The sequence below is a fragment of the Hevea brasiliensis genome, unplaced genomic scaffold, assembly GCF_030052815.1.
Source record: "Hevea brasiliensis isolate MT/VB/25A 57/8 unplaced genomic scaffold, ASM3005281v1 Scaf77, whole genome shotgun sequence".
Lineage (NCBI taxonomy): Eukaryota > Viridiplantae > Streptophyta > Magnoliopsida > Malpighiales > Euphorbiaceae > Hevea > Hevea brasiliensis.
The window spans coordinates 141,270-168,340 of NW_026615296.1; the positions used below are offsets into that span (position 1 = coordinate 141,270).

Genomic DNA, 27,071 nt, shown 5'->3' on the forward strand with positions numbered 1-27,071 from the left:
CCATCGGCATCTTAAAGGAAGTGAGCCATTTGTCTATGGGGCACGAACGGTATAATAAGAAGTGGCGGTGGATGTATCGAATGCCCATAGGGAGCTGCTACTTCTAGAGAATAGGCTGCAAGAGAAGGAGCTGTTGAGGGATTGAGACAAAAAAAACTGATTGATGCCAAATATTCTAATAAGATAAGACATTCATCCCCCTTTAGAAGCATCGAATGCAAGCCAAGCTGTTCGGAAGGGCCTGAATAAGGCTTTTTTTTTGGGGAGGTGGTGGGAGAATCGATCACACAGACAGTCAAAAAAACTGTCGGGGAAGGAAAGAGACCACTGAATAACAACCAAGTTTGGATCACTCTGATTCCCGGGCATTTAAAAAAGCTGGAGTTATAAACCCAGGAAACGAAGGGGCGAAGACAGTAAAAGGCAAAGCGAGAAGGCAAGAAGCAAGGTATGATTCGTAAGTTTATAAGTAAGCATAAAGTAAGGTTTCAATAGGGGAGGTTAATGTTTTAAAGCTGAAAGCCGGGAAGCAAGCATAGGCAAGCGTACGCCTGAAACGAAAGCAGTTCAGTGACCTACCAAAGGAAGAGTAACCAGGGCGAAAGAAAGTAGTGACCTTAACTCGGGAACGGATTCGATAGGGCCACTAGAAGCCTTGTTTTTGTCTTTCTCTCGCGTCCGGCTATTCCTGCTGAGTCCGAAAGATGAGTCCTCACTCCGGTTAGACGGAAGAATCACTGTAGATAGCGATAGCAGACGCGGTACACAAAGCGGTCTGTCTTAGCATGAAGGGAGAAAGGGAGGATGTGGGACCATTCCCGATATCCACTCATTCGATATACGACTTCGAAAGCTTACACGTACGAAATAGCCTAGGAAAGAAGAATCGAAAGCATGCCCCCGGTGAGACATCCTGTCATTTAGGTGAGTTCCGGTAGGTTTCTACTGAAACAACTTATCAAGATAAGAAGTTTCAGTTGACACCGATCAGATGGCACAAGGTTTAGAAGACCTTGAGCTACTAATGGTCGTCCTGAAAGGGACTCTATTAGTAGTATCTGATGGCTTAACCAAAGAACTCCGTGTCGGAGCACATCTGTTTGCCAAAGAGGCAATCAGACTAAATAGGCGTTCTGGTCCATTACCACTGCGCTTTATTTTAAGCAGTGTGGCGTTTGCCTTCAGCAGGCTTACGTCGATGGACCGGGACCCTGGTTTGTTGCCTTTTCCAGTGGCACTGGCGGGATCTGGCCTTTCTAAGATCTTTCTTAGAGGGTACGTCCCTAGGATATCGTCCATCCCCTTGTGTCGGGAATAGGGTGGATGCCATCCTGGAAGGCTCTTGCGTTATTTGGAGCACATGGTGGCGAGGGAAATGGGGATCTTTTACACTTTCCTCTCCAGCTAAGCTGGCTGATCATGACAGAGTGCGGGGCTTAGCTCCATACCCTGTCTTTCGATCACCTGTTTGGCCTCACTTTGTTAGGTTCCCCTATGATTCGAAGAAAATCGAAATCCAACTGGTCATTTCAGGAATCTAACACATATCTTTGTGATATGACTGGTGAGCCTTTTATCAAAAAAGTTTATAGCACTGCTCCTGAACGTTTAGCGTCTTTTACCGGTTCCGGTACTGGAAAGAGGAGATTATTATTTGCTATACGCAATTGCTCCTCTTGGCCTCTCTCCACAGTAAGTCATCACTCAGTGGTGACGTGCTGTGCAGGGAAGGTGTACTCGGGTCAGACCTTTAGTAGATATGCTATCCTAAGGGATGACGTGTCTGCTGACACGAAGGTAGCTGAGGTTTACCGCAACGCCCTAAAGACTTAAGGGTTTAGATATCCATGTCTAAACCTTTAGTGTCTTATGAAGGCTCAGCGGAGTTCGTGAGGTGCTTTCGGTGTAGGATCTGACCGTGGATTTCTCCCGGTCTCCGTCCGAAACCCCTGAACTCTCACCATCCTCTTTGGCGCAATGGCCTTATATAAAATAAATTGATGGGTCTAGCACCTTAGATTACATGGTGCAGGGTTCAAAGTACTTTACTATCTCGGCTTTCCAGCGCTCTTTCTTGTCGTGTAAACGACTAGAGAGCGCCTGGTCTAAACCTTAGATACCATTTGAACCGTGGTTGGACCGCACGCTGCCTCTTAACCCGCATCCATGCACTTTATCTCATAAGGATATTGCGTGTGGCGCGTGGTTGGATGTGCTAGCGGCTCAAATACGATCGATGGTATTATATCGTCGCTTTTGACCCGTGTGTCCATATCCAGGACTCCTTTGATGCTCTTGTCGTCGCTCGTCACTAGAAAGTGAAGAGTGCAGACTCACGTTAGATCCGTCTAGGGTCTATTGTGATGTCTATACGATGAGGTATCAAAGAGAGGTCCGTCTTCTAGGTTTATCCTTGAGGACAGTAGGTTGACTCATCCCGTCACCCTGCTTGGAGTGATCTCCGGTACTGAGTTCCTTGTGTTCGCTCATAGGATTAACCACCCTTGAGCGAGAGCTAGTCATAAAGACGAGCTCCTAGCCATCAGCCATAAGACTATGGGCATCAAGAAAGCATCGAAGCTTGGAATGCTAGCAGACCCAAAAGCTAGCACGGAATAGGGAGCATTGCGCCTTAGCCGACTTCCAAGGCTTGTTAGGCTTGGCCTGATAGAAGGAATGCGGACGGAGAGCATTCAGCTATGCTATTACACCAACTTCAAGGGAAAGACGCCTGATCACCTACTTAGAAGACTTCCAAAGATGGAGACAAAGAAGAAGAAGAATTAGATCGCGAAGTGACCCATCGGAACTGCACTAACAAAAGAAAAGGCTGCTTCAGAGGGATTAGGGCTTTCCTCAAAGCAAAGGCCGATAGGATAGGCTTTGACTCATCAGTTTTAGGCCTTAGGCGAGAGGCCGATGGTGATACAAAAGGAAGAAGAAAACCATTCCCCTCCCTGCCAACAACAAAGAACAAAGACTTGATGCGGAAAAGCTCTGAGACTAAAACGGGAGGAAATGCCAATTTAAAAAAAGGATCAAGCAAAAAACTTACTAAAGGCTACGGATCCAACTCGATCCACATTCACTCAACAAGGTCAGGCCCTCAACGAATAAAGAGGAATCAGAAATTTTTTCAGGAGAGCAGGGGCACATTCAAAAGCAAAAGCTGCCAAGCCGCTTACCTTACTAGCACGATACCGAAATGGGCCTACAACCCCAAAGAAGATTCACTCGCTTCATCACTTTTTTTATTATAAGAAGACATTTCAAACTACTCAAGCGAAAGAAGGAAGAGCATTTTTCTCGTGAAGGGGGACAGGCCCGGGAGAAAGTGAACTAATTGAGTGAGGCAAGAACGAAAAATCAGGACTTTCTTGAGGTGAGGAGTTTCCAATTCTCAAGGCAAAGAAAATGGACACTTAGCCGCCAATGGTGATCCACCTGGAACCCTCGCTAAAACCTTACGCGGATTCTCAATCAATCAAAGAAGAAAGAATTCCTTTTGAGAGGGGTACTTGCTTCGGAAGAAGGATTATGGGCTGACTCAATGACTGGTGGAAGGACTGTTAGCCGGGGAGAGAAGTTAGCCTCTGGGCTCCCCTATTACACATGACCCTCAGGCCGAATCGAATAGTAGAAAGATTGCAACGACATAGCCACAGACGGAATAGGCTAAGCGCGCCGCCTACCTTACCTTGACCTTGTAATGCTTACCGATTTAGACTAGAGGTAAAGAAAAATCTAAAGCCATTACACCTCACGGCATCGTCGGATGGGTAACCATCAGACGGTGTGGGGTGTAACCTCCCCAGCATCGGATTGTCGAGGTCCGGTGTCCAGAGGCGAACACGCGGTGGCGGTCTCAGCCGTCAGACAGCTGATGGTCATGACCAAAATATGTATGTGTGTTTAACAAAACTTCATAGGTGTAATGAAGTCCTCTAGTTAAAGAGGTACCTACCCATGGTGGGTGCAACACCCCGCCATTTAGGCGAGTTCTAACAGTCTTCATGCTACTAGTCATCAGTAGTTTGTGTAGGATATCAGTGATAGAGAATTCTCTCCTGAGTGATTCGCGCACTCTATTTGATTGACTACGTCGCTTGAGGCCTGTTAGATGGTACAAGATCTTGATCTGCTAATGGTCATCCCAAAAGGGTGATCTTAGCGGTTCCGTCGGTACGCTAGAGAATACTTTGTTAGAGACACCTATGGCAAGGAGGTGATTTGGCTTGTTCGCTAGTCTGGTCCCATTTGCTGCGCTTTATTTAAAGCAGCGTGCCGTAGGCTTAAAGCTTACGGTAGGGAGCCACAGCGTTCCGCCTCGTTACCTTCTCTGGTTGCCTTAGCTAGGTTTAGGTACTTTGAGACCGTTTCATCCCTCTATCAAGATGATAAGAGGAGGGGCGGAAAGGTTTGATGAGTACATTTCAGGTTCTGTACCCATCCCCTTACACCAGGGAATAAGGTGGGTGCTCTCCTGGAAGGCGTTTCTGTATCGTGAGATGCCTCAACTGATGACGAGTCCAATCTCTTCCCTAAAAGGGAGAGCCAGGCGTCGCCGCTTTATACAGTGGGTCTCTCGAAAGGTTGACGTTCTTTACCAGCTTTGGTACTAGCAAGAGGAGATTATTATCTCTCTTGGCCCCTCTTCACATCGCATCATCACGTAGTGGTTATGTGCTGTGTAGAGAAGGCGTACCCAGAGAAGCGTTTTGAACTTCTTTGGTGTTCTCTTCCAGGCATTTAAAAATGGGTCGCCTGAAGTAATCCGAGTACTCAAGTTGGGTCTCAGTGATTATGCTAGAAGGACCAAGTGGCATAGTCAGGCTTTGCCGAGGTGCCCATTTTGAATTCAATAAGCGATAGGTTGGATAAGAAAATAGGGTTTTAGGAGGGGATGGACCTACCGATCCTGGAAATGCCAAGGGCTTGGGGAAAGACGCTATGCTCGAGCTGCTTCGCTCGTTCAGTAATCCTCTAAGCTTCTGCTTTCAGACTTCGACGTAACTCCTTGAATACCAGACTTTTGAAAGGAGAGTTCGGTTCCTATTGAGTCAGCTGTGGGATGCTTAGACGGTAGTTAACGAGTGAAAGCCAGCCCTACTAAAAAACAGAAGCTGGCTAGTTCGAGCTTTTCCTGGGAAGTTCTCTTTCGACTTATTATATATATATAAAGGCAAGAGTCGCTTTCCTCAAAGCTTACAGCTAGTCCTAAGCTTCCTTCTAGGGAGTGAAATCAAGTAGTGAATTGAATCACTGAGAATTCTGTGCATACAAATTTCTTTCTTTTCTTTTCTTTCATCTTCCTTCCGGATTGACTCTTGCTTTTCTGAATTATCCTATGTGATGGTCAGAGATTACCTGTGCTGTGATAAAGTAAGTAAGAAAGCTAGAGATAGATATAAAATAAAGCTTAGACCAGCAGGCGGCCAGTAAGGATGAGATTTTATAAAAGCAGGCGCAAGGCATTAAAAAAGAGTCTTAAAATTGGACAATAAGGTAAGCTATTTCATTTAGAAATATACGTTATTCGAAGCCAGCCCTTCCTTCGCTCACTTCTCAGGTATTGGCCTGCTGAAGGAGTCTTCGAGAGCCAGAGCAGGGGAAGGACAAGAGCTATTTTAAGCCAGTCAGCTCTCCGAGCAATTAGTTTGAAAGCGGAATCAGGAAGTAAAATGAGAAAACAAACTGTTTTCTTTCCGGAAGTTCACTTGGCATACTCTTGTCAAGCATCACATCTCTTTCAATCAGTTGAAAGCTTGAAGGCGCAAGGGGACTGATTATACTCCCTAGAGATTCAAGTATTATTGCTAGCAGGGGATTCTGATTAAAATGTCCCATCTCTTGCGAACAGGGGATTCCTCGAAAACACTAGCAATTGATCGGAGAATAACTAGGAGAGAAAGAACTAGGAAGAAATAACTCTAGCAACAAGGAAAGAGAACTCCTAAGAGTAAGAGCAGCCCTTCGTGTAGGAAGGTGTAGGAGCGAAGCCACTCTTGCCCCTTCTTCCACTAGTCTTAGAGCTAGGAACTGGGAAAGAGTAACCGAGAAAAGGCATGAATGAAGGAGGTTTCTAAGGAATGAAGGAGCCTAGTCTATTTGAGGCGGGATGCCCAAGAATAGAAGTAGCCATATGCCGAAAATCGTCTTCTGTGATGTCAGGGAGAAATCGTCTGCTCACTTACGACAAGAGGGCATTATCTGCCATTGATTCTAGCACAACCGATTCGATGTCAAAGGACAAAGGAAAGGCGACAAAAGCTCTTATTCCAACAAGCCCAGAAAAGAAAGAGGAGAAATTGGCTTAATTCTTACCGATGATATTACTAGTTATTCCGACAACAGCTTATGATATCACCCTTTTTCAATTTAAATTGAAATTTAAAGGCTGCAGGGATTTCTATTTAAGAGCCGGGTGAGCAATTTCGTGCCTGGTATTCCTTATTTTTTTGATAGCACAGGTGATCCCTAATAAAAAAAAGCTCGCTTCACTAACAAAGATAGAATGAGTAAGAAAGTCGCTTCAAGCTCAGTTAGTCGTGGAGTGATTTCAGGAGGGTTGGGTTGACGCAAAACGGATTCGAGGTCCTTTGTCGACATGGTTTCAAGCATATTTCTATATAGATCTCTTTCTTTATTTTGGCTTAGAATTATTATTGAATTTCTTTTCAGAATCACACACCTTATGTAGTTACTATTTAAAACATAGGAAACCCTAGTCGAATAGAATTCTTCTTATTATATACCTTTTTCATTACTATTACATCTGTAAAAATACATAGTAAAAGGAAGGTTCTCAATCTGCCTGATCCTGAAAGGATGCATAGTAAGAGAGGAGGAAAGGAGGATTAGAATTACGATTACGCCTTTACTAGTAGCATCTTCTTTTCCTGCTACTCTAGCTATTCTAGAAACTAAATAAAGCCTTCACTTCAAGCTTTGTTTGGGGTGGCCTTTCTTCTTTTGCGGCGTCTGAACTTTTTGAATTCAAAAACCCTTGTTGCTAGACTTTCAATATTGCTAATATCGAGCAAAGAAAAGAGTTTTCTTCTGACTTTTTCTAAAATAAGTCCTAAGTATAAGTACCCGGGGTACTCTAACTCTCTTTTTTTAAGACTAAACCCAGGTAATTGAATAGAGTAGATTCTTACCAAACCAAACAAGCCGTTCCATAATATATAATATATAATATAATAGGCTCCACGAAAGTAATGTTTGTTGGCAATAGGCTGAAGCCCTTTATTGAATTCATTCTCGTATCGGATCAGAAAATAGCTCTGCCTTACAAAACAAAGAGTGGTTAGCTGAAGTGGATTCTCTCTTTTGTAGTAGTAGTAGATGCCGAACCTGCTGTGCCCCATTGACTAAGAAGGGGGCGGGCGTTTGAGGCTGAGGAAAAGGGGTTGAAATGGTGGCGGAGAAGTTTGCTGGTAGAGTTGAGGAGTCTGGGAGACATTGTTTACATGAGGAGGTGCCAGCTGGTTGAACACCGGATAAGAGTAAGCAGGAACCACCTGCAGTGCTTGTTGATTCTTACTGCGAGGCCTTGCCATTGAGTAAGCGCTTGAAGTCAGCTCTTTTCATTGAAAGATCCGGTCTAAGCTAAGCTGCAAGATAGGCTAGAGTCAGAGTTCAAACCACTTCTTTCAATAAAATAAGGTCAGGCATTGACTAATTAGTAAGTCGACTAATTAGTAAGTCAGCTCGAAAGAAGTCAAAGCGGAATAAAGAAGTACTTGCGTATAATAAAGACAATAAAGAATGGCATGAAGGTAAGGACTCAATTTCAATCTAGTTCATCTGGATTGAGAGTGGCTATAATACGGAATATCCGGTCTTCCAGATCCGCTGCTAGCTGTCCTTCCTAAGCAGTTGAATGAATCCCGAGAGAAAGCACTACACTACTTGAATCTTTGTGAACTAGAACAGCTACCGAGATGGTTGACTTTACGGAATGAAACTAGTGAAGTTTGCCTAGAGGCTTCAAGCTAGAAGGAAATAGTTAATAGCACTTGCAAGAGGAGGGAGTAGTGATTCAAGTTCAAACTACTAATAGAGCGAAGTCGGTGCTTGATTCAGTCAGTCAAGGCATTGAATCAAGTCTTTCTTTAGAGCTCATCTGGACTGATTAAATGTTAGAAGAAACTAGGCAATCAAGCAAAGAAAGAAGGCAAGCAAAGAAAGAAGGTTTTTCTGTCTAGGTGTCGTCCTCGTGTGCATCAAGGAGCGGAGGGATCAATGCTGGACACGGGATGAAAGTCAGAGTGATCGACCGGACTGAATTTCAAAGGCCAAATTAGGTCGAAAACCAATACCTCACTCTGACTAGATAGACACCTACCTTCATTCCACCAAACAAAGGTAGACAATACTGCTCTATCGGTAAGGCTACCAGAAATAATGCTATGTAAAGTTATATAATGAACAGGTACTATATGCTATAGCTAGCAGCATAGGCACACCTCTGAAGATAGACTACCACATCTTCTGGGCTTCAAGGGAAGAGAGAGTGATAGGCCGGGCTTCATGTCAAGGGAAAGAATGTATATCAAATCCTAGTTAAATTAGCTCTGGAAGGTAGATGTTTATGGTATGGAATAGGACAAGTGGTGATAGCGGTTCCTATTCTGTTTGTCCTGTCCCATCGCTTCTTACGGATCTGCCTTAGAAGGAGGTGACCTGCGCTGCACCAAGGCCAATGAGGAACCTCAAAGGCATAGCCTCTCCTCTCACTAAAGATACCTTTCTGAGCTCTCTTTCTCTCAAGGAAAACAACTTTTTTTTCAGGAAGATTTCTACTTGTTAAACATGTCTTATCTTCTATTCCTGTTCAAATACTGGCAGCTATCTTAATCACGACGTTCTTAAAGGTTGGGTTGGAGAGCTTGCCAATCAACGTGATGGGTATTCCAGCGATCTTAGGATCAATCTCTTAGCTTGAAGTGAAGGGCCTTTGATAATGAATCCTAAGGCAAAGAGTAGGCAAGTAGGGAAGAAGCCTGGAAGCGGAGTCTTTTCCCTCTAAGCTGGAACAAGGGCTTTCCCGACATCGATACTTTGATCTTAGCCTTAGTTGCGAGTGTCACTTCAGCATGATGGCTTTTCCAAATTCGATAGCCAAAACCTTTCTATTAGTTAAGTAGCGGAAGAGCTGCTTTAGGGATCTCTGTTTATACTTTCTCCGAATTCCTTAGCTTCAGGTGTTGGAGAACATAACCTATTCTTCTTCGGAAGTGTCCCTATTTGTATTTGTGAGTTGGCTGACACCAGTGTCTCGTAAGCGTTCCCACCGGGCTGCTGCCACGATTAACTTCAACGTGAAGAAGGGGCCGTGAGCGCAAGGCATTTGGATGTCCAGTTTTCGAAACGGAGAGAGGGGGATCAATTGGCCGGTATGGCTCTATGTCACATTTTCTACGCGTAAGTCTATTAAATCAGAAAAGAAATCCCTTGGATAGAGATCTAGCGGACAAGCCTCTATGGACGTTACTTTGGATTGATAAAATTATATATTGTTATAAATCGACTTATCCCTAACCTAAAAGTGGCACAATTCCCTCTGATGAGCAGCAGGATGTTGATGTCCGAAATATATTCCTGACGTGAAGCGAAAGATGCACCGATTGATTCTGATCGCCCTTTGTTGTTTTCTCGGTTGGAACCCCCAAGTCATGGTTTTCAGCTGTCTCTTTCGCCTATTAATATTAATATTAATATTAATATTGGCCGGCATGGTAAGCAAGTATAATTGCCTCCTTCCTTCCTACGCTGACGAATGCTTGGCCTCCTTCTAGTCGCTCCGATTTCATACTGTCTCGGTCGTATTTCTTTAATTGGATTAGCAGACCCTACTCTTGAGGGGAGGGGGAGTCTGAGGTCAGGGGTCGGTGCTGATTTTCCTGATGTTACTGATGTTGTTGATTTTTCTTTCGCTAGAGTGTGAATCATAGGCCGGGTGTAATTATATAGATATCATACCATAATCTATAGTCTGATATCTAGTGGAGTAGCCTCTGTGTCACATATACTGGGCGATTTAGTTCGTTGGGGACACGTGGGCCAAGAAGCTCTAGGCAATTCTCACGATCACGGTCGATCATGGTTCAACTCCATGTCGTGAAAGTGAAACCAATCATTTCTTTCATCAACATCAACGAATCACTATCTCTCTTTCATCGGTAGCCTTGCTTTAATAAAGCTTTATCCCGGGCTTTGTTTATTTGTGAAAGCAAATTAAGAGAAGTGAAGTGGGAGGTGATTCCACCAACGGTTCCTCTTCCAGGTCAGGTAAGAAGAGATATTCAAAATCGCCTATTTTATCCCATCAACTGAGAGAGATTATTTCATAGGTAATTATTAGTATATGGGGTCTATGTGGTTCTTTATACATTGATTTCTGGTCTTTGTTGACCCCTTATATTAAGTTAAGTAAGGGGATTACCTTCTGAGGATCCTAAAATAAAGGTGCTTTAGAAAACCAGGAATCGGTATTTGAACCCCGTCTACCATTTACATACCAGGAAGGAGCAGTCCATAGACGGACTCAGCTACAGCAATAGAGAGCGAGCCTAGGCAATGGGAGGTTCGCATTTGCCCAAAGAAGTGCTTTAGTAGCAGAATTTGAAAAGGAATTGATCGTGATAAGTACAAAAAGAATAAGATAGGGAGAGCAATGGATGACTTCCCAAGTAGTTGGTTAGCTCGTGCATCATGGGCAAGCGTGACCTGATCCGTGGTCAATTAAGACCAGAGAGAGCTCTTTTTTCTTGCATCAGCTATGAGAGAGCCGGTAAAGCAGTTGACATACAGAACCCTGAACCATGAGAATTGCCGCCTAGTAAAAGATACCCCGCGTCAAACATTTTGCTGCCAACCAAAACCGATTTCCTTTCTTTCCCAGAAAGCTCGGTAAGAGAGACGGTTGCACCTTGCTCTTCTGAGGCATTTATTTCACTAGCCTTTTTCTTGACACAGCCTTCCAGCTTCACTCCATCCCTAGTAGATTAGAGCACTGAAAGGGGGAGGAACTTCATTGCATCTCTTGGTTCGAGAAAAAAAAAAAAGAAAGGTTAGAACTCATTCGTTGTGGATTTCCACCAACTGCTAATGCCTAATTGTCAAAAAATCCGTCCCAGATAGAAGAACTCCACTTTGGCGGTGGGCTTAGACTAGTCCCCGTCTTCCTCGCCAGTAGCTTTCAAAGGGTTGAAAGCGAGTAAGAGCTGCAAGCGAATTCAGAATTCTCTTACACGATCAAGGCAGGTTTTAGAGAGAATAGCCGGCCCCGACCGCTTCAAAAGCAAAGCGGGGCTGCTGGAAAGATTCCTATAGCGGGGAATCCATCGCCGTTCAGGAACAAGCTGAACGGATCTTTTCCGATATTCGTCTTCGACGAATTCGTGAAGCGGATATTGATCAATATCAGTTTGTACCGGAGGGGGGAGGGGTAATCCCTTTTCCCTTAATCCTGCCTGGGAAGAAGAGATTGACGATTTAGCTCTAAGAGCAAATTCTAATGATCTCGACGTAAATTCAAAGTCAAGGCCTTGCTCTTAAACTATCACCCTGAAAGAAGATACCCAAGTTTGGTGATACTTGAATTTTTTCCCTTGTCCTAACTGGCCAGTCAGTATTTGGTGGTTTCAGAGTGAGTTCGTTGAAACGGGATACCCGTGCCGATAGAATCTCTGGATTCAAGTGCTCGGTCAGATATCTTTCCCTTTATAAATAGAAATCGGCTTTCTGCCTTTATTCGGCTAAGTTTTAGCTTTAGCGTTGGGACTGAACACTTAGGGCATGAAATGCCGGATAAGCATAGAGTGGGGTTGGGGTATGCATTCAATGCCTAGTCGGCTGCCATAGAGTGGGCATAAAATGCCAAGTCGGCTAAGCATGCCATATCGGTCTGAGAAGTATGACCTTAGAATACGATATTAGAATAAGCATGAAATGCTAAGGGAAAATCGACTTGAAAACCATTTTCAATCTCAATGGTGTCAGTTTCGCACGAGCTCATGGGCTAAGAAAACATTTTCCATCGAAGTTCAGTCCAATAGAGAAAGACCATGGTGGTACGACTATCGAGTGGTCCCTAAGAGCTCTGAGGACAGTAGCTCTGTCTCTAACTAATATGAAGGGGCTTTCCAGGAAAGGGGGCTTTCCTTTCTTTCTTTCAACTCTCTTACTGAAAGCGATTGCCTGAATTCAAATTAAGGCTATGAAAGTGAATTCAAAGGGTTCTTGATCTCTTGGAGCAGAACCGAAGATTACCTTATCGGGGGCCTAAACTCCAGTTTTCAGCTTAAAGACCTCTGGGGATTGATTCATAGGATACTGCTCTTAGTCCTCTTTGGATGTATTTCCACTGCCTATTGTAATGATATAAAGCATTCATCCCTGAATGCCCAATGAGGAGTTTGAGTTCAATCTCTGATTGATCTTTCTTTGCCTTATACCGAATTCTATCCCAAAAATGCACTCCTCTCCCTATTTCAAATTAAAAGGTCGAGCAGCTTCACTCCTCTCCCTTAAGTTAAGGTCGAGCTTAGTTGGCGCTCCCTGGTTGAGGAGTGAGTCGGAATGCAGCTAAGATCTCAGTCTCTTTAGTCTACTCGACTGGAAATAAGTATATGCTTACTCATACGTAACTAGAAAGCCGTAGGTCCTATACCCCTATCTCACGATTCAAAGCCTTTCTTGGTGGATTACCTTATCGGTACCCTAAACTCAGGTTTGATAGACCTACGAATGCAGCTCTTATCTTTGGACTACGGCATTACACGGCATTCTACAATGAAGAGAGGGATCGGAGATTGATCGCAGTAGCTGGTAAGAAGAGAGATTTTGATTCAGGAAAGGGTCTTGCTATTAACATCTTTCTTGCTTTCGCTACGACCCCTTTGGAACTAGTTCAAATAAGGTCCTCTTGGAACTCTTCTGCGTGCTGCCGGTCTTCCCCTCGCGTGGGGTTCGGGAAGGCCTAATCATTTCATAGGAAGAGCCGAACCGGGCTCCTAACCTTAGGGAACTTCAGAAAGGAAAGGATGAGCGGATATCAGTTCTTACTTGATCATCGTCGCAGACGCGGATCGCAAATGAAGGTCCTTGCTTAGGACATTAACACCTGACCTACGCCTTCGAGAAGCGAGACCTACTCCCATGAAGCCCTCTCTTAGTGACGGTCTCGTCAACAACCGCAGGGGTTATGCGGATTCTGACTCGATCTTCCTAGAATCGCTTTTGAACTTGTTTTAAATTGAAATTTAAAAGGCTGCATTCCAAAATCTCATAAGAGAAGAATGCTATCTCTCTAAGTTGTTTAGCTATTCTCATTGACTTCTTTCGATGGTATGCAGATTTGAAAGGAGGAAGACTCAGGAGGCCAAGCTAGAAAGAATTTTTCTCACGTCTGATAGACAGATAACCATACGAGCAAGAGTAGCTACCGTACGAGTGTAATACTTAAAAGGAGACCAAGAGATAGGAGGGAGACTCAACTAGCAGACTGGGAGTGAGGTGAATATTCCAGTTAATCTGGCTAAAGGAAGGAAGCGGTTAGGCTAAGACTCCGTTACCGAAGGAAGAGCATTATTTATATTTAGGGCACGCCAAATAAAATGTCTCACCTTTGGGGGGATGTTGAGGCTCCACACACCATGCCATTTAACTTTAACAACATTTTGAGTTCCTGATGACGTACCTGGGCTGGTCAAAGCTGGTTGCAGCATGAGGAGATGATATGCACTACGGACTGTGTATGATCCCGTCTTAGAGTACTGCCACACTAATTTGTCCTGGGGTTGTCGGGGACTAAGATAAAGTTGTTTAACCTGTGCTACTTCAAAAGAAAAGGCAGCAGGACCTGTTCTAACAAGGGGATATTCCAACCGAGACCATCCTCTTGCAGTAGAGAGTCAACTGTTGCATTCTCGTCCAGCAGGTTCGACCGAGACCATACCCGAAAACCACACTGTTTAGGTAGCCAACCATCTTTCCAAATCCTCACACTTCTTCCATTCCCAATCCGCCAACATAAACCCTTGTGGAGAACCTGTCTAGCCGCGTGAATACTTCTCCAAGTGTAACTCGGGTTGTAACCGAGAGAGGCCTGCATGAAATCGGAAGACGGATAGTACCCGGCTTTGAGAACTTGAGCTAGCAAAGAATCTTCATAATGCACTAATCGCCATCCCTGCTTAGCTAACATAGCCAAGTTGAAATTGTGAATTTGTCTGAACCCCATACCACCTTCCTTCTTCGACTTGCATAGCGACTCCCAATTAATCCAGTGAATTTTTCTCTGATCATCCTTGTGTCCCGTTTCGGATGAGCATTTCAATTTCCCTACATAGAGATAGTGGCAATTCAAAACAGCTCATAAGGTAGGTTGATAGGCTTAAAGTGCCAAATAAGGCATTCTATCAGACTCTGGATCTTGAATTGCTCTTAACTTAGCAAAATGTAAAGCTCTTCCTCCAATCCCTTAGGGCTAGGACATATGTTGAAGGTAATTATCCCCTTCTAGTACCAATCCGGTCCATGTGCTGGCTTGGCATGGAAGGACGGCTACCTTTTTCGCAGCCATAACTCTTCCCTAAGCATTGAGCTTACGCGAACGAAGCCTCCCAGTCTTTCATCAGGCTACCCCCACTCCGTTAGTCATGACTCCGCAAAGGTACCAAGAAAGAGACAGAGCTTCCGTAGGAATACGGGTAAGAGGAAAAAAGGTTGAAGTTAGTCAGACAAGCACGGTTAATCGCCCGTCTCCAAGGATGCATCGCGACTACCTTAAGTGGACCCCTACCAAAGAAGCCCAGCCGATCCTTTTACCTCGACCGATGGTTCCGCAAGTTCCTCCAAGTCACCAAGGAAGAGGTTTTCTTTCCGTCCAGCAGGTAACCTCAGGCCGCAATAAAAGCTTGATTCGAGGTACGAACGCAAAAACAAAAGCCCCTTAAGGTAATCACCCAACTCCCCTTCTCCGTCACTTGTTGTAAAGTGCTCCTTGCTTTCGTCCGATGGAATGAGTCAATGCTTAGGCTTTTTCGTGCTCGGGCCAATCAAGAAATTCTCTTCTTTCGAACGATGAGGTTCGGCATCTGCTTCACTGTGAAGAAGAAAAGAGAGAAAAACAAAGCAATGCTCCGCCCCGCTAGACGAAGCTCTCTCTTTATCATATCGAACTCCTTCCCTTGATAGCCTTGAGTTGTTGGTTACACCGCACCGGACTCTCTCTTAAGCTGCTTCTCTTCTTTGCTATCGGCCGAGGCAGGCTTTATAAGCCTGGTCGACGAGAAAGCCTGGGATGTGAATTCAGCTGCGCTCCCTTTTCGTATGAGAATTCCCAGGGTTCCAATCCATGCGCGAGACCAGCCCTCTTTTGGCTTGGACTATGTCTCCCGTGGGCTGTAGGTATTGGCAACGCCTTAAGTCGCTACACCCCGGTTTTCGATACCCCAGTGGCTCTGTAGAGATCGGGATATATTTGCTGAACCTACTGCCCTTCCACCTAAAAGGATCATAGATAGAATCCCTTTGGCTCTCCACCTGTCAACCAGAGGCCTTACAGGTATGCTAGCCTGCAGAAGGATGTCCTGGAGAAACTAGTGAATGAAATCTGGGGATCACCATTCCACATTGATTCCGAGAAGACCAGACGAAACTCCAGGAGTGGAAGGATCTGGTGGATGCTTTCATTGGTCAGCTAAGTTTGCTGTGAACAAAAAGGCATTTGCAAAGTCCCACCCTAACGATTCTCACCCTAGCCTCGGCTTCGCCTTCGGTCTAGCGGGGCGCTATACCCTATTCTCTTATTATTATTATATGCCTTCGGCTTCTTCTTAGCCTTACCTTCTCGCTACCAGCAAGAACTCATTCTAATCGTAAGATTCTTGGGGTCTGATGCTTAGCATCTTAGCATTAGCATCAGGGTGCTTTCCATACTTGCACTGCGTTCACAGTCCAAAGCTACTGATACTACTGCTTTGCGGGCAAACCGGGTACCGAGAAGGTTCTAGTACAGTGAATCCGATCAGCAGAATAGAAGAATGTAAGAGGGACTAAGAGCTGCAAAAGATCTTCTAGCTCCGGGTAATCGGTTTAGTGGGCAGTCGTCTGTCAATGCTTAACAACAGTTGAAAGCGGACTATCCATCTGCCTTGTCGCATAAGTAGCGACCTGCACGAATGGTGTAACGACTGAAGCCAAGCCACTTGGCAATGGTGATTTATATAAATAGCTAGATTATCGCGAGATGGCATCTGTAGTCAGTCTGTCATATCCTCTTCTTATGTCTATCTTTCTTAGCTTTCTTCAACAATCCTTTCTTTGAACTCTTTTTCTTTCCCTTCGCTATTCTTTGGTTTATTCTTTCCTCAATTTTCGGAGAATGAGGCGTAGTCTTATATCAATAGATCGTCGTGGCATGAAAAATTATCCTACCTACGCTACGGACTCCTCCTCCTATTGATCAGATCTCTTATCTCTTTATGCAATTTCCATTATCTGTTCTACTAAATAATTTCATCTCATCGGATAACCTTTAAGCTAATCGTCTTTTTTATTATAAGTGCCTTCTATTAAGGTCTTTGCCTATCGGGCTAGATAAACTGACCTCTCTCTGCCCTAGGCATGTTCCATTAAAGCCGTTTAGGGTAAGCCATGTCAAGACGAGACATCACCATTCCTGGATTCGGGCAATGGGACAGGTTCACCAGAAAAAAGAAAGGAATGTAATAGAATAGGCGCGTTGGCCCTATAAGATAAGAGATCGAACCTAAGAACAGAGAAAAGCAGCTGAAACCCCGAATCCCCATTCACTCGATCGACAGAAGGAAATGACCGATGGACCCCTTATTATCTTTTTTATTAGTCAACAGTCTCATCTCCAACTGAATGATCGGGCGTACTACGACTAAGAGAATAAGGGAATGGTCCCAGATCCAGATACACTACACATTCACGCCCTCCTCCGACTGCAGACGAAGATCGAGTTCGAATTGAAAGTTTCCAAGGCGGAAGACATCAACTTAGAAAGCAATCGAAGACTTAAAACCTAAGATAGAAGTTCCACGAATCACCAGTCCCGCCATACAAGACAATAATAAAAGAAAGAACATGTCCTACAACCGCATACACATACCCTCGATACAAAGCAAGAAAGAAAGCAAACTCAATCCTCGCCTCGGGATGAGCTCCTTAGCTAGTCCCAGCTAGAAGAAGTCAGCTTGCTTGCTTTCCTGGAATGGGAATGGAAACCTATTGGTTCTGCAGAGCTAAGCCGGTAAGCAATCCTCTTCATTCTGCGAGCTAGAAACAATCCTGACTTCCGGGCAATCAATCAAATAATTTCCTGGTTTTCCATTCACAGAGGGTAAGGTGCCAGTCTCATGAAAAGGCTAGCAGGCAAGCGAACCAAGCCAGTTCCTTTATTGATATTGATTGACAGAGAGCAAAGAACTAACCGGTGTTAGCAGTGTTTCCGGTCTTGCCCACTTCTCACTGTACATGCCAGTCTTTAATGCCAGGACACAAATTATTTTTAGGAAGAGTGAATAGCACTTCCCGGTCAGTTTCCTTTCTTGCTTACCGGAGAAGGAAGAGATCTTATCTTTTACTGTAAAAATAGATAAAGTGGAAAGATATGACTTGCCTAGCTCTGTGGGAAGCAGCTGCCAAAGAAGACCAACCTGTAAGCAGACTTTTCGGTAAGCATTCCTTGAGAAACTCTCGCCACCTTCAAGCTAGGTTTAGATGGAGGGAATGATTGAACATTAGTCTGAGTAAGGGAAGTCTCTCACTTTGAAAGAAGAAGCAGCTATCAGTTACTTCCTTCCCGACTGAGACTGTCACTCTCTTCTAGTGAGAGAGTGAGACTAGGACAGGTAAGTGACTGGCTACACAGACCTCTCCTTATCAAGCAATGAGCTGGGATTGGGGGATCTTAAGGCACGGAGAACCTACTGTATTTTATAGTACACTCAGGAGTACTCCTTAAAAAATGTACAGAAGGAAGGCACACTCCATTCAAGGCCCAATGCTCACTCTCCCCGCGCCCCCCTACAGGAAGTTAAGGTCAGTACTATAAGGAATATCTCAAGTTTGAGTCTTTCCCAAGCGAGTGTGGATTGACATCCATTTAGTTTAAGTCCTATCCTAAGCCTTTTTTAAGCCCTTCAAGTTCCAGCAATTATTTATTTTCTTTCCCCCCACCATCTAGAGTGAGAGTTTCCAGACATCTGCTAGCTTCTAGGAATGAATCGACCGGAAAGGACTCTAGCTCTGCGCGATGATAGTATAAGTTATAAGTATGGTAGAAATTGTTCTGATTGTTCAGTTCATGATTTATAAATTAAGTCTTTTTTGAAAGGCCAGTAAAAAAACACTCTTACGAGTGCATTACAGCCATTAGTCTTTCCCAGACATCCTGATCCTGTTTAGGAAAACCATCCAGTTTCATTGGTCAGTCTCGCCTCTGGAGTCCATCGTTAAGCCTTGAAGTAAGCTAAGCTTTAATCGAATACCTTCTATATGCTTGCCATAAGAGAAGAACCTTTTACCTTCCCAGCCGATCGTTTATGGTTCCTTTTAGTACTACTTCTATTGCTAGGTCAGCCAGTGAGAGGTCTGTTACAGCCCGACCAGTCTCCCTATAAGTTACGTCTTTGGGAGAAAGCTTCCATTCATTGTGCCTTTCCCTTCAGCCAGTTTCGTTCCATGTAGATTGCAGGCTAGTTTCCATTATTTCGCCATCCTATATCAAAAATGGCTCTATCCGGGTAAGCAATAAAACCAGTTCGAATGGTAGTTGCCTGCTAGCTTAGGAAAGTTTCTTACGCAAGCCAGTTAGACTAATCCTGTGAGCAGGGGAGTCCCTTCCCTTCCTAAAAGTGGATATGCGATCTTTCCTCAAAAAGGAGAGATAGAATGGGATCAAGACTCAGTCAGAATGGGAACTCCTTGCCAGTTTCCCTACTCTATCTAATCAAGAATAGAATTTGAAGTAGAATTTGAGATCAGAGCAGGACATAAGAAGAAAGCACATTGCCTGCTTTTCACTCCTAAGTCATTACTTTCGTTCGTAGACCGAAAAGTCGTAAGGTTTTTATGTGTAGTTGAGAGCGGCATCCTCGTGTGCAGCAAGGAGCGGAGGGGGCAGGTCCCCAATTCCGCTTTTTCGATCTCCGTATGTCACTGGAAAACTTGGACATGAAGGAAAGACCTTCTCCGAAAGAAGTTGCCTTTGGTTCGGTTCGTTCAATCAAAACTACTTATAAAAGGCTGTAGCCACATTTGCCTTCAAAAAAGAGTTAGCCACGTAACCATTTTTAAATTTTCTCTTAAGTCGGAACTAGAGGCAATGAATATTGGAAGGAGTAATGCGCTTTCTTTTTCACGTTGTTACGAAAACGTCTTTCTGGATTGAATATTGGTTCAGGACGGGCCTTTAATCCAGCCGTAGAGTTTGTTCTTTCTACCTCTTACCTACCTCTCGAACACATACATGCCAAGTTCCTTTTATTAATAGGACTCCCAGTTAAAACTTCCATTTTATAGCATGGGTCCGACCTTTTACTAACCTATCTATCTTTGGTAGTAGTGAGTGTAGCTTCCTTTCCATAGGGAGCTATTGATCTCTGGTCTCTGGGAAGCTCTGGTAAGCCTTAGTGAAGCAAGAACTGCTCCGGGATGTCTACTCTTCAGGAAGTGGAACTACTAATGGGAAGCTCTTGAGTCACCCTAGAGCAAGATCCACTAAGGGAAAGAACCCGCGCTTATTGAAGCTTTGATTCAAGCGGCACGATTAGACTAGGGAAAACCGTGTTTTTAGGGGACTGATAGGGCTCCTTCTCTCTTTCAATTTCAAGCATGAAAAGATCGTCTTTTTGTCGGAGAGAATCTATCTATTCTAGATACCTTACCGCTGACTTGCCTTTGAGCCTTCCTTCAGGGAGGATAGCAAGAAAGTCGAATGCCACAGGGTAATGCCTTACCGCTTTTCACCTTGCTTGGAGTTCGATCCGCCTATGAACTCTTCTTCATACGCTTACTATCTTAACTCTCTTACCGGAATGGCAAACCCTAGAAAAGAGTTCACATCCACTACAGCTTCGTCCCAAAGCTTCGATGGAGATGCCAGTGCCTATTCAAGGCTTTTCCTCTTTCCTTAGGCAGTTGCTTCGGGAGAGAAAAGAGATATTCGGCTTTCAAGCTTAGAAGAAAGAATCTTTATCCTATCCCGCATCCCTTCTACCTTACTATAAGCAATTCATCCATGCCTGCCAAAGCCGTCCATCCCAGATTTAACCGAACCTAAGGACTTTCTGAACAGCCTTGATTGAGGGAGAAAGCCCTTTCTAGGGCAGGGGTTTACACGGAATATAAGGGAGAACTTTGGCTAAAAGACTAGAAAAAGGTCTTCTATTAACCCTCAGAGAACTTCAACTCCCTTTCGGGAGAGAATTGGCTACTTTCTTCTCGTTCGATCCGTGTAGTCTAGGGCAGTAGATTCGGTATCTAAATGAATTCGCCACGCTTCCTTCATTGCTTTATTCATGTCTGGACTTCCCGAAAAAAGGAATTTCCCTACCGCTTAATAAAAGAAAGTTAGTCTTAACTAAGCATAAGTCCTTTACTTTCGAATGATTGCTAAGCCTCTTTCTTACTACTAGTGGCATTTCTTTAAGAGCGCATTCCTCCTAACTCCTAACAGCTTCTCAAGCAGCTTTTTCTGCGCATCTTCTCTTTCTTCTTCCTTCCCTAAGCCTAATCCCTAATCAAGCAAAGCCGGACGCTGTCAGGAAAGTGTTCGGTGCGGTGCGAATTCAATAGCAACTGGCATCCTTTTCTTCGTCGCTAACACTGGATATGCCGAGGTTATTCCGAACTGGGATTGACCCGGCGGGGCCACAGATGCATTGGCAAAAGTACCCGTACCTGTAAAAGCGGAAAGGGCTTATCTTAGGACAAATCCCTTTCCTCGATTCTAAACCTCTGCTCTGAATGCTGACGACCGGTAATGGCCTATCGCCTATTGAACAGAAAGCCCTTTTAGTTCATGTGCAGCCTATGCAAACAAGCCCTTATATCAAACAGGCGTCTAAGAAGTCCCTGCCCTTTCGATTGCGGATGCGAGAACATAAGTCTCACAGCTCCTTCTCGAGCAGTAAGAGCTCCTTCCGTCGTCCGATTCTATGCCTAATATACCTGCTCTTCAAGGATTAACTCTTTTGTGCATGGGTGTAGTTCTACTATGGATTCAATTCCTTCAAACAGCTTATTCGAAAACAATTCTTCCTTTAGCTGCAATGCAAGAGAGGAATTCCTTTCAAAGCCAAATCGTCCTTTTTCAAGGTAAGGAATCGGGCGCATTAAAGCAAGGGCAAAGCAGAAAGGTAAGAAATCGTTCTCCTTCTCTTTTAAAACTCAAACTCTCTTTCACTCCTGAAAGTCAGTCAATGTTGGCTGACTTTCATGGTGTTGGTTCGAAAGAAGAAGAACCAACAAGATAAAGATAGTCAGGTCTCCGCTCCTCTCTAACTAACAGGAGAAGCGGAACATGTAGCTTTTCATCCTTGCTTGATCATCCTATCAGTCATGGTAACGGATTGAATATCTCTCTTTCGGTAGCTGGTTTGACTGTTTGTGATCGAACAAAACAAAAACAAGATATATCGTAGTAAAGTAGAGCTAGACTGCATGATTGGCTTGTAGGAGAAAGATAAGAAGGATTCTAGCCAAGACGGAGATGCAAGCTTGATTTCTGTCTCTGCTATTGGATGTCATAGTGTGGCACGCACTTTATCAACTCTAATGTTACCGGGTCTGCCTTATGTGATTTGAAAAGCTTTCGAAGAAGAATTTTGAAATTCCTTATTAGGTCTTAAAACGAAAGAAGAAATAGTGTGGGATGAAAGTCCGGGCATTGATATCAAGATTTCGTAGTTAGACCGTTGATACCCTGCCTAGCTGAATAACTGACCGACGGCGGAATGGTAAGCTTCCTCGTTCACTTGCGCGGGTCGGCACTTATTTCGTATGTGATGCAACTACAATGCTTGAGAGGTCTAGTGATCGGTCTCAAAAGCAAGATGGTAATGGTCAAACAGAGGAATCGAGATAGATGTCTGTCTCTGCCTCACCGTAAGGCTTTCAGGTTGAGCTGCCATTTCTATTGGCCTGTCCTGTGCCAGTCGAGGTAAGGAGCTGATCAGGGCATTCATCTGTCGGATTAGTCTAACTCGGTCAATGCATGGATTAATGTTCTCAGTATGAGTTCTTTCTTTCTTCATTGGGTGAGTTGGGATTAGAAGAAAGTCTCCGTAGGTCCGCTACTCCCCCCTTCGTTCAATCTTAACTATGCCATGCCAAGGGTCATCGAAGAACCAACCTTTCTGCCTTTCCCCCACATCTCGAAGGGTGGCCATTAAGTTTTTTGAACAACGTTCCAGGTTCAGACAAATCCTCTCGATGAGCGGACGATAACTCCTCTGATAGAGCTCGAATGAACCATCCCCTCATGCGGATCTCACTGGAAGGTTTAAGAACATCCTGTTAATGAGTTCATCCCAACTGTATGGGACTGAAAAGCCCATGTTATTCTGCTGGGGAGCTTGACGAACATACTGAGAGGCTCGGTGCCCTTTTATTGATGAGTTTATCCCAACGCGCTGGACTGGAGTCCAGATTTTTTTTTGAGGGTGCGACAGCTTTTGCTGACACGCCTACCCGACCGTAGGGTTTCAATATTTATCATCTGTGCTTTCTTGTTTTTCTTTGCTGTGATTGATTCTCAAAACTGCTTCTAAGGCTTGCACCTGTTTCATTGTTTCAATATTCATTTGACATAACAAACATGAGGATTAAGGTGCACGTGTGATTGAACAAACGAGTTTTGCAAGGGAATTCACGATGTTTTAGATGTTGCGACAGAGCAAAAAAAAAGTAACACGATTTTATTATGCAAAAAAAACTTTCATGGAGTTTATTTGATGTTATGGTTAGGAATGTCAAAAGATACAAAGGATGTAAAGTCGAACAGTAACATAATCAAAAAATAACTTCCTTTTTCTTCCAGCGATGATACTAACGATGTATAGCGCAGCTTGTGCCAGGATTACTGTCGATTTTTCCCATGTGGTGTCGAACTTTGCCCCCATATGCTAGCTCCCAAAGACCAATGGGAGATCGAACTCGTTCTCCAGGAGATGCTTCACCGACCTCTCAAGTTTGGTCGAAGCGCTTTTTTTTTCGGGTTTTTCGACTCGGCAAGGTATCCTTTTCCCAACGCTTTAGCTCTCACCTAGACCGCCTCTTCGGGTTTTTATCCGAATGAGCTCTTGCTATTTCCCTTTATTCCTTCTTTCCTATGGGACAATTAAACGCCCTTTCCAGCTTCACCAAAATCAGATTCTTGTATCTATGTTACAGAGCTAAACTAATAGCCTGCTGAGAATGCCTCCGGAAGGAGACTCTCCCAGTCTTTCTGAAAATAAAATGGGTTGCGAAAAAGGATAAAACCGTTTTCATTAATTCAACTGATTGAGATACACGGATTTCAAGCGTAATACTTTTTCACAGCATCTGAGTTCACGGGGTTTGGTAGTTCATCTCCATCCATGTTGGTCAAAATAAGGGCACCCCCTGAAAAGGCTCTCTTAACGACGTACGGACCTTCAAAATTCGGGGTCCACTTTCCACGACGGTCGTTCTGAATAGGGATAATCTTTTTCAACACCAAATCCCCTTCTCTTCATAGTCGATTCATTAGGGTCGTCACCTTCTACCCGGAAGTATCCACCGTTTTCTTTGTCTGTTAAGCCTCACAGCTATGGGACTTCCTAAAGAAAACTGCAATCGTAGTTTATCAACCACTCACAAGACCACCGAGATCTTCGACTTAGCTCCCAAAGGTAATAATCCACCCGGCCCTTCCCCAACCTATACAAGGGGAGCAGAAGATAACGAAAGGGAGACAAAGTCCTAACTAAATCATAACACAAGCTACCCATTCCATCTATCATATCAGTCGAGTCGATCCGATTCGTTCTTATCTATAGATAACGCAAGAGAGAACTTATGACTTCGCGGATGGAGAGGGATTCGAACCCCCGGTATTCCTATCAATACTTCGGTTTTCAAGACCGACTCTTTCAACCGCTCAGACATCCATCCCCTTCGCGCTTCGCCCGCCCTATCTATCCGCGCGCTGGCAGGTAGGGGCAACTCTATGTGATTCGCTACGCTTGCTTGTTTCTATATGATAATATGCACCTTGGTTGCTGCGCTCCCTGCGGGGGCAAGAGAGTGAAGAACGAATGATCCTCCAAACGAGTGATTGAGTCCGACTCAAGCGAGTGAGTGAAAGGCGTGGCAAGAGAGCGAGTTCAACTCGCGAACGATCAGCAAGTGAAGGACCGATCCTTTTGCGCCAGTACTGTTGCGAAACTGGTACTTGGCGGCTTACGAGCAACATATAGACTAAGGCTGCCCATCACTCTCTCGCTCTTTTTTGAAGGCCTTTTCTATTTTCTTTCTAGTATGGTTCCTCCATAAGAACACTGAACGCCCAGCTTCGCAGAGCAGCTCTCTCCCCAGCCCACAGCATAGTGTGGAATCTGGATCGTTTCATCGAGCACCATTTCTTTTAGATATAAAGGTGTTCTGACTCTATTGGATTAAGTCATAACCTACGCCTTCTACTAGTATACTACTATGGAGAGACTAAGCTCTATTTCAGAGATTGGACTCTCTTACTGTGATTAGCCCCTACTAGTAAGAAGCTGTTCCCGAGCCAGGTTCCCTGGATCTACGTGTTCCTAGTAGGGCCTAAATGGATGAATGAAGAAGCGCGCCCCGGTAGACTTCAAGAGCTCTTGCTCTGCGTATCCTCCTACTTATTATTCTGAGGGTCATAAAAACATACGAACCGCCTACTCTTTAAAGCCCTACCAAACTATTTCAAAAAAATATAAGCTGCTTGCCCTCACTAATAAAAAACAGCAATCCCTCCCCTTCTGTTACCTACTTTTACTCATATCTTCGGTATACCTCAATACAAGCACAGGAAAGGATTATTCAATCAAAACCGGGCTATCGCCCTATTCTCTCTCAATTGCCTATCCTTTATAGATGAGGGGGAGTACCTTAGCAGTAGCTTCCAACACTTAAGATTGACCTCCTCAAGTGCTAGATATGAATGTTTTATGAATTTCATACGGGACTACCGCTTACGCCCCTAAAGTTCACTTCTGACTTACCAAAGAAGTTTACTAAAGAAACTGACCTAAGCATAGCTCTCTCTCTCAAATACAAATGCCAAGAAAGAGATTCCTTGGATAAGTGGAAAAATGCCTTTCATTTCTCTTTTAAGGCGTTTGTCCTACTTATAGTATCAGTCCTCCAGCCTATCGAAATTCGTGTTTTTATTAACCAACAACACATGCACTTTGTTGGCACTAAAAAAAAAGGTTATTCAATCCACTAGTGCAACTGAAGGTGCGTAGCCTCTTCTGAACCGAAACAAGAAAGAGCTCATAACCACTGCTTGTGAACAGCTCTCCTCAACTGAAGGCGCACCTACTGTTACTAGAAGTCTAGTCTCTTTCAGGTCCAGTTTCGATCTCGAACTAACGGCCGGAAGAGAGATTCTTCAGAAAACCCGATTTCCTGTCCTGTCTTAAGAACCTGACTCAAAAGAGAAAAGAAGACCGGACTAAAAGAGATATCACTTTCGACGATTGAACTGCACTTTATCCAGATTGGAACTGGATTTGAACGTTTTTGGATCCTGTTTAGAGCCGGCTTTCACTCCACTTTCCGGAATCCTTGCTCCTGGCTTATATTCACATAGGCCACTCATAAGAATAAGACGTTCAACTCCCACGTATAATTGAGAGACTCAGAATATCAGTGCCTTGGGTAAATGCCTACCTTCGGGAGAATCTTACCGAACGAGTTTCAAACCTGTCCTCTTCGCTTCCCAAGATATTTAGGGAAAAGGGCCTTGTCGGCCACCGCTTGCTGACGATGGAACGCATCGTCAATTAAAAGTCCTCGCGTTGGACAACGTTGGAAAGGTAGGTGTTCGGCATGTCCCTTGCTTGCGAACTTATTGTTGAGGGCGGGTAGCTTTGGAGATCCCATTCCTCACGTTTACCGTTGTCCCCAGACTTCACTCTTTCAACACTTGTATACTTTCTAAATAGTCAGGCGTGCCCCTGTCTCTGTCTCTAACAAGTGTGTGTGATCCACCGATTGATTTACTTAGTGACTCTTTCTTACCGCTGGAGTCCCCATCTCTTAAAGCCAACTCAGACTTCCGATCCATCCCTTGTTTTTGCCGATTGAAGAAAGCCAACTAGGGTCTCATCAAACAAGCGAGAAAAGGCCCTTTCTATGTTATGTTATTAGTAACCTGCAAGAAAACTAAAGCGCTAACGAGCAACGGCTTTCGCGCAGCTCAATCCGTTGCTTGTTGCTTTCGAGCCGGAGGGTAGTCAAGTAGTCCGTGAAGGTTAAATCACACTTGTGTTAAGCAAGCAGAGTAGTCAAGCCAGAGAGGCAAAAAAAGCAAGAAGCGGTTTTCGTTCGATCGACAAAATAAATCGTACTTTCACTGCTGTGGACCGGCTTTCATAAAGCACCTTTGGGCAGCAGCTACTATTGGGATCCAATTCCGAGATCAATTCGACAATGAAACTCTTCAAGCAATGATCTTATCTATGTCATTTCTCTTGATGCGATACAAAAGACGACTTTCGAGAGTCACTTAGCCCCTTGACCTCTTCTCTCAAAAAAGACGCTGTGTGGGCAAGTCGATCAAAGTCAGAGCGGGGAGGGAATGTTTACAGTTGTTGTAGTACGACTTTGAATTTCCTGTTCGGTCTTTCAAGTTGTAGTCAGCTGCGGGCTAAGAAGCCTCGTAGTCAGACTTAACATTGATTGAAGCAGCTGTTGGAGAGAAGGCACCAGTCAGACCTGCAAGCACCAGGTAGTACGCAGCGGCAGTTTTCAATCATACAATGTGTACTCGTAGTCTGACTTTTAGTGGTAGTCAGCTGTCC

General features: G+C 44.3%; 1 non-coding gene across 1 annotated transcript; it reads right to left on the reverse strand.

Moving 5' to 3' along the window:
* Positions 1–24,093: 24,093 nt before the first annotated feature.
* TRNAS-UGA (transfer RNA serine (anticodon UGA)) lies at positions 24,094–24,180 on the reverse strand. The gene has a single exon. It is a non-coding gene; the product is annotated as a tRNA-Ser (tRNA).
* Positions 24,181–27,071: the final 2,891 nt, after the last annotated feature.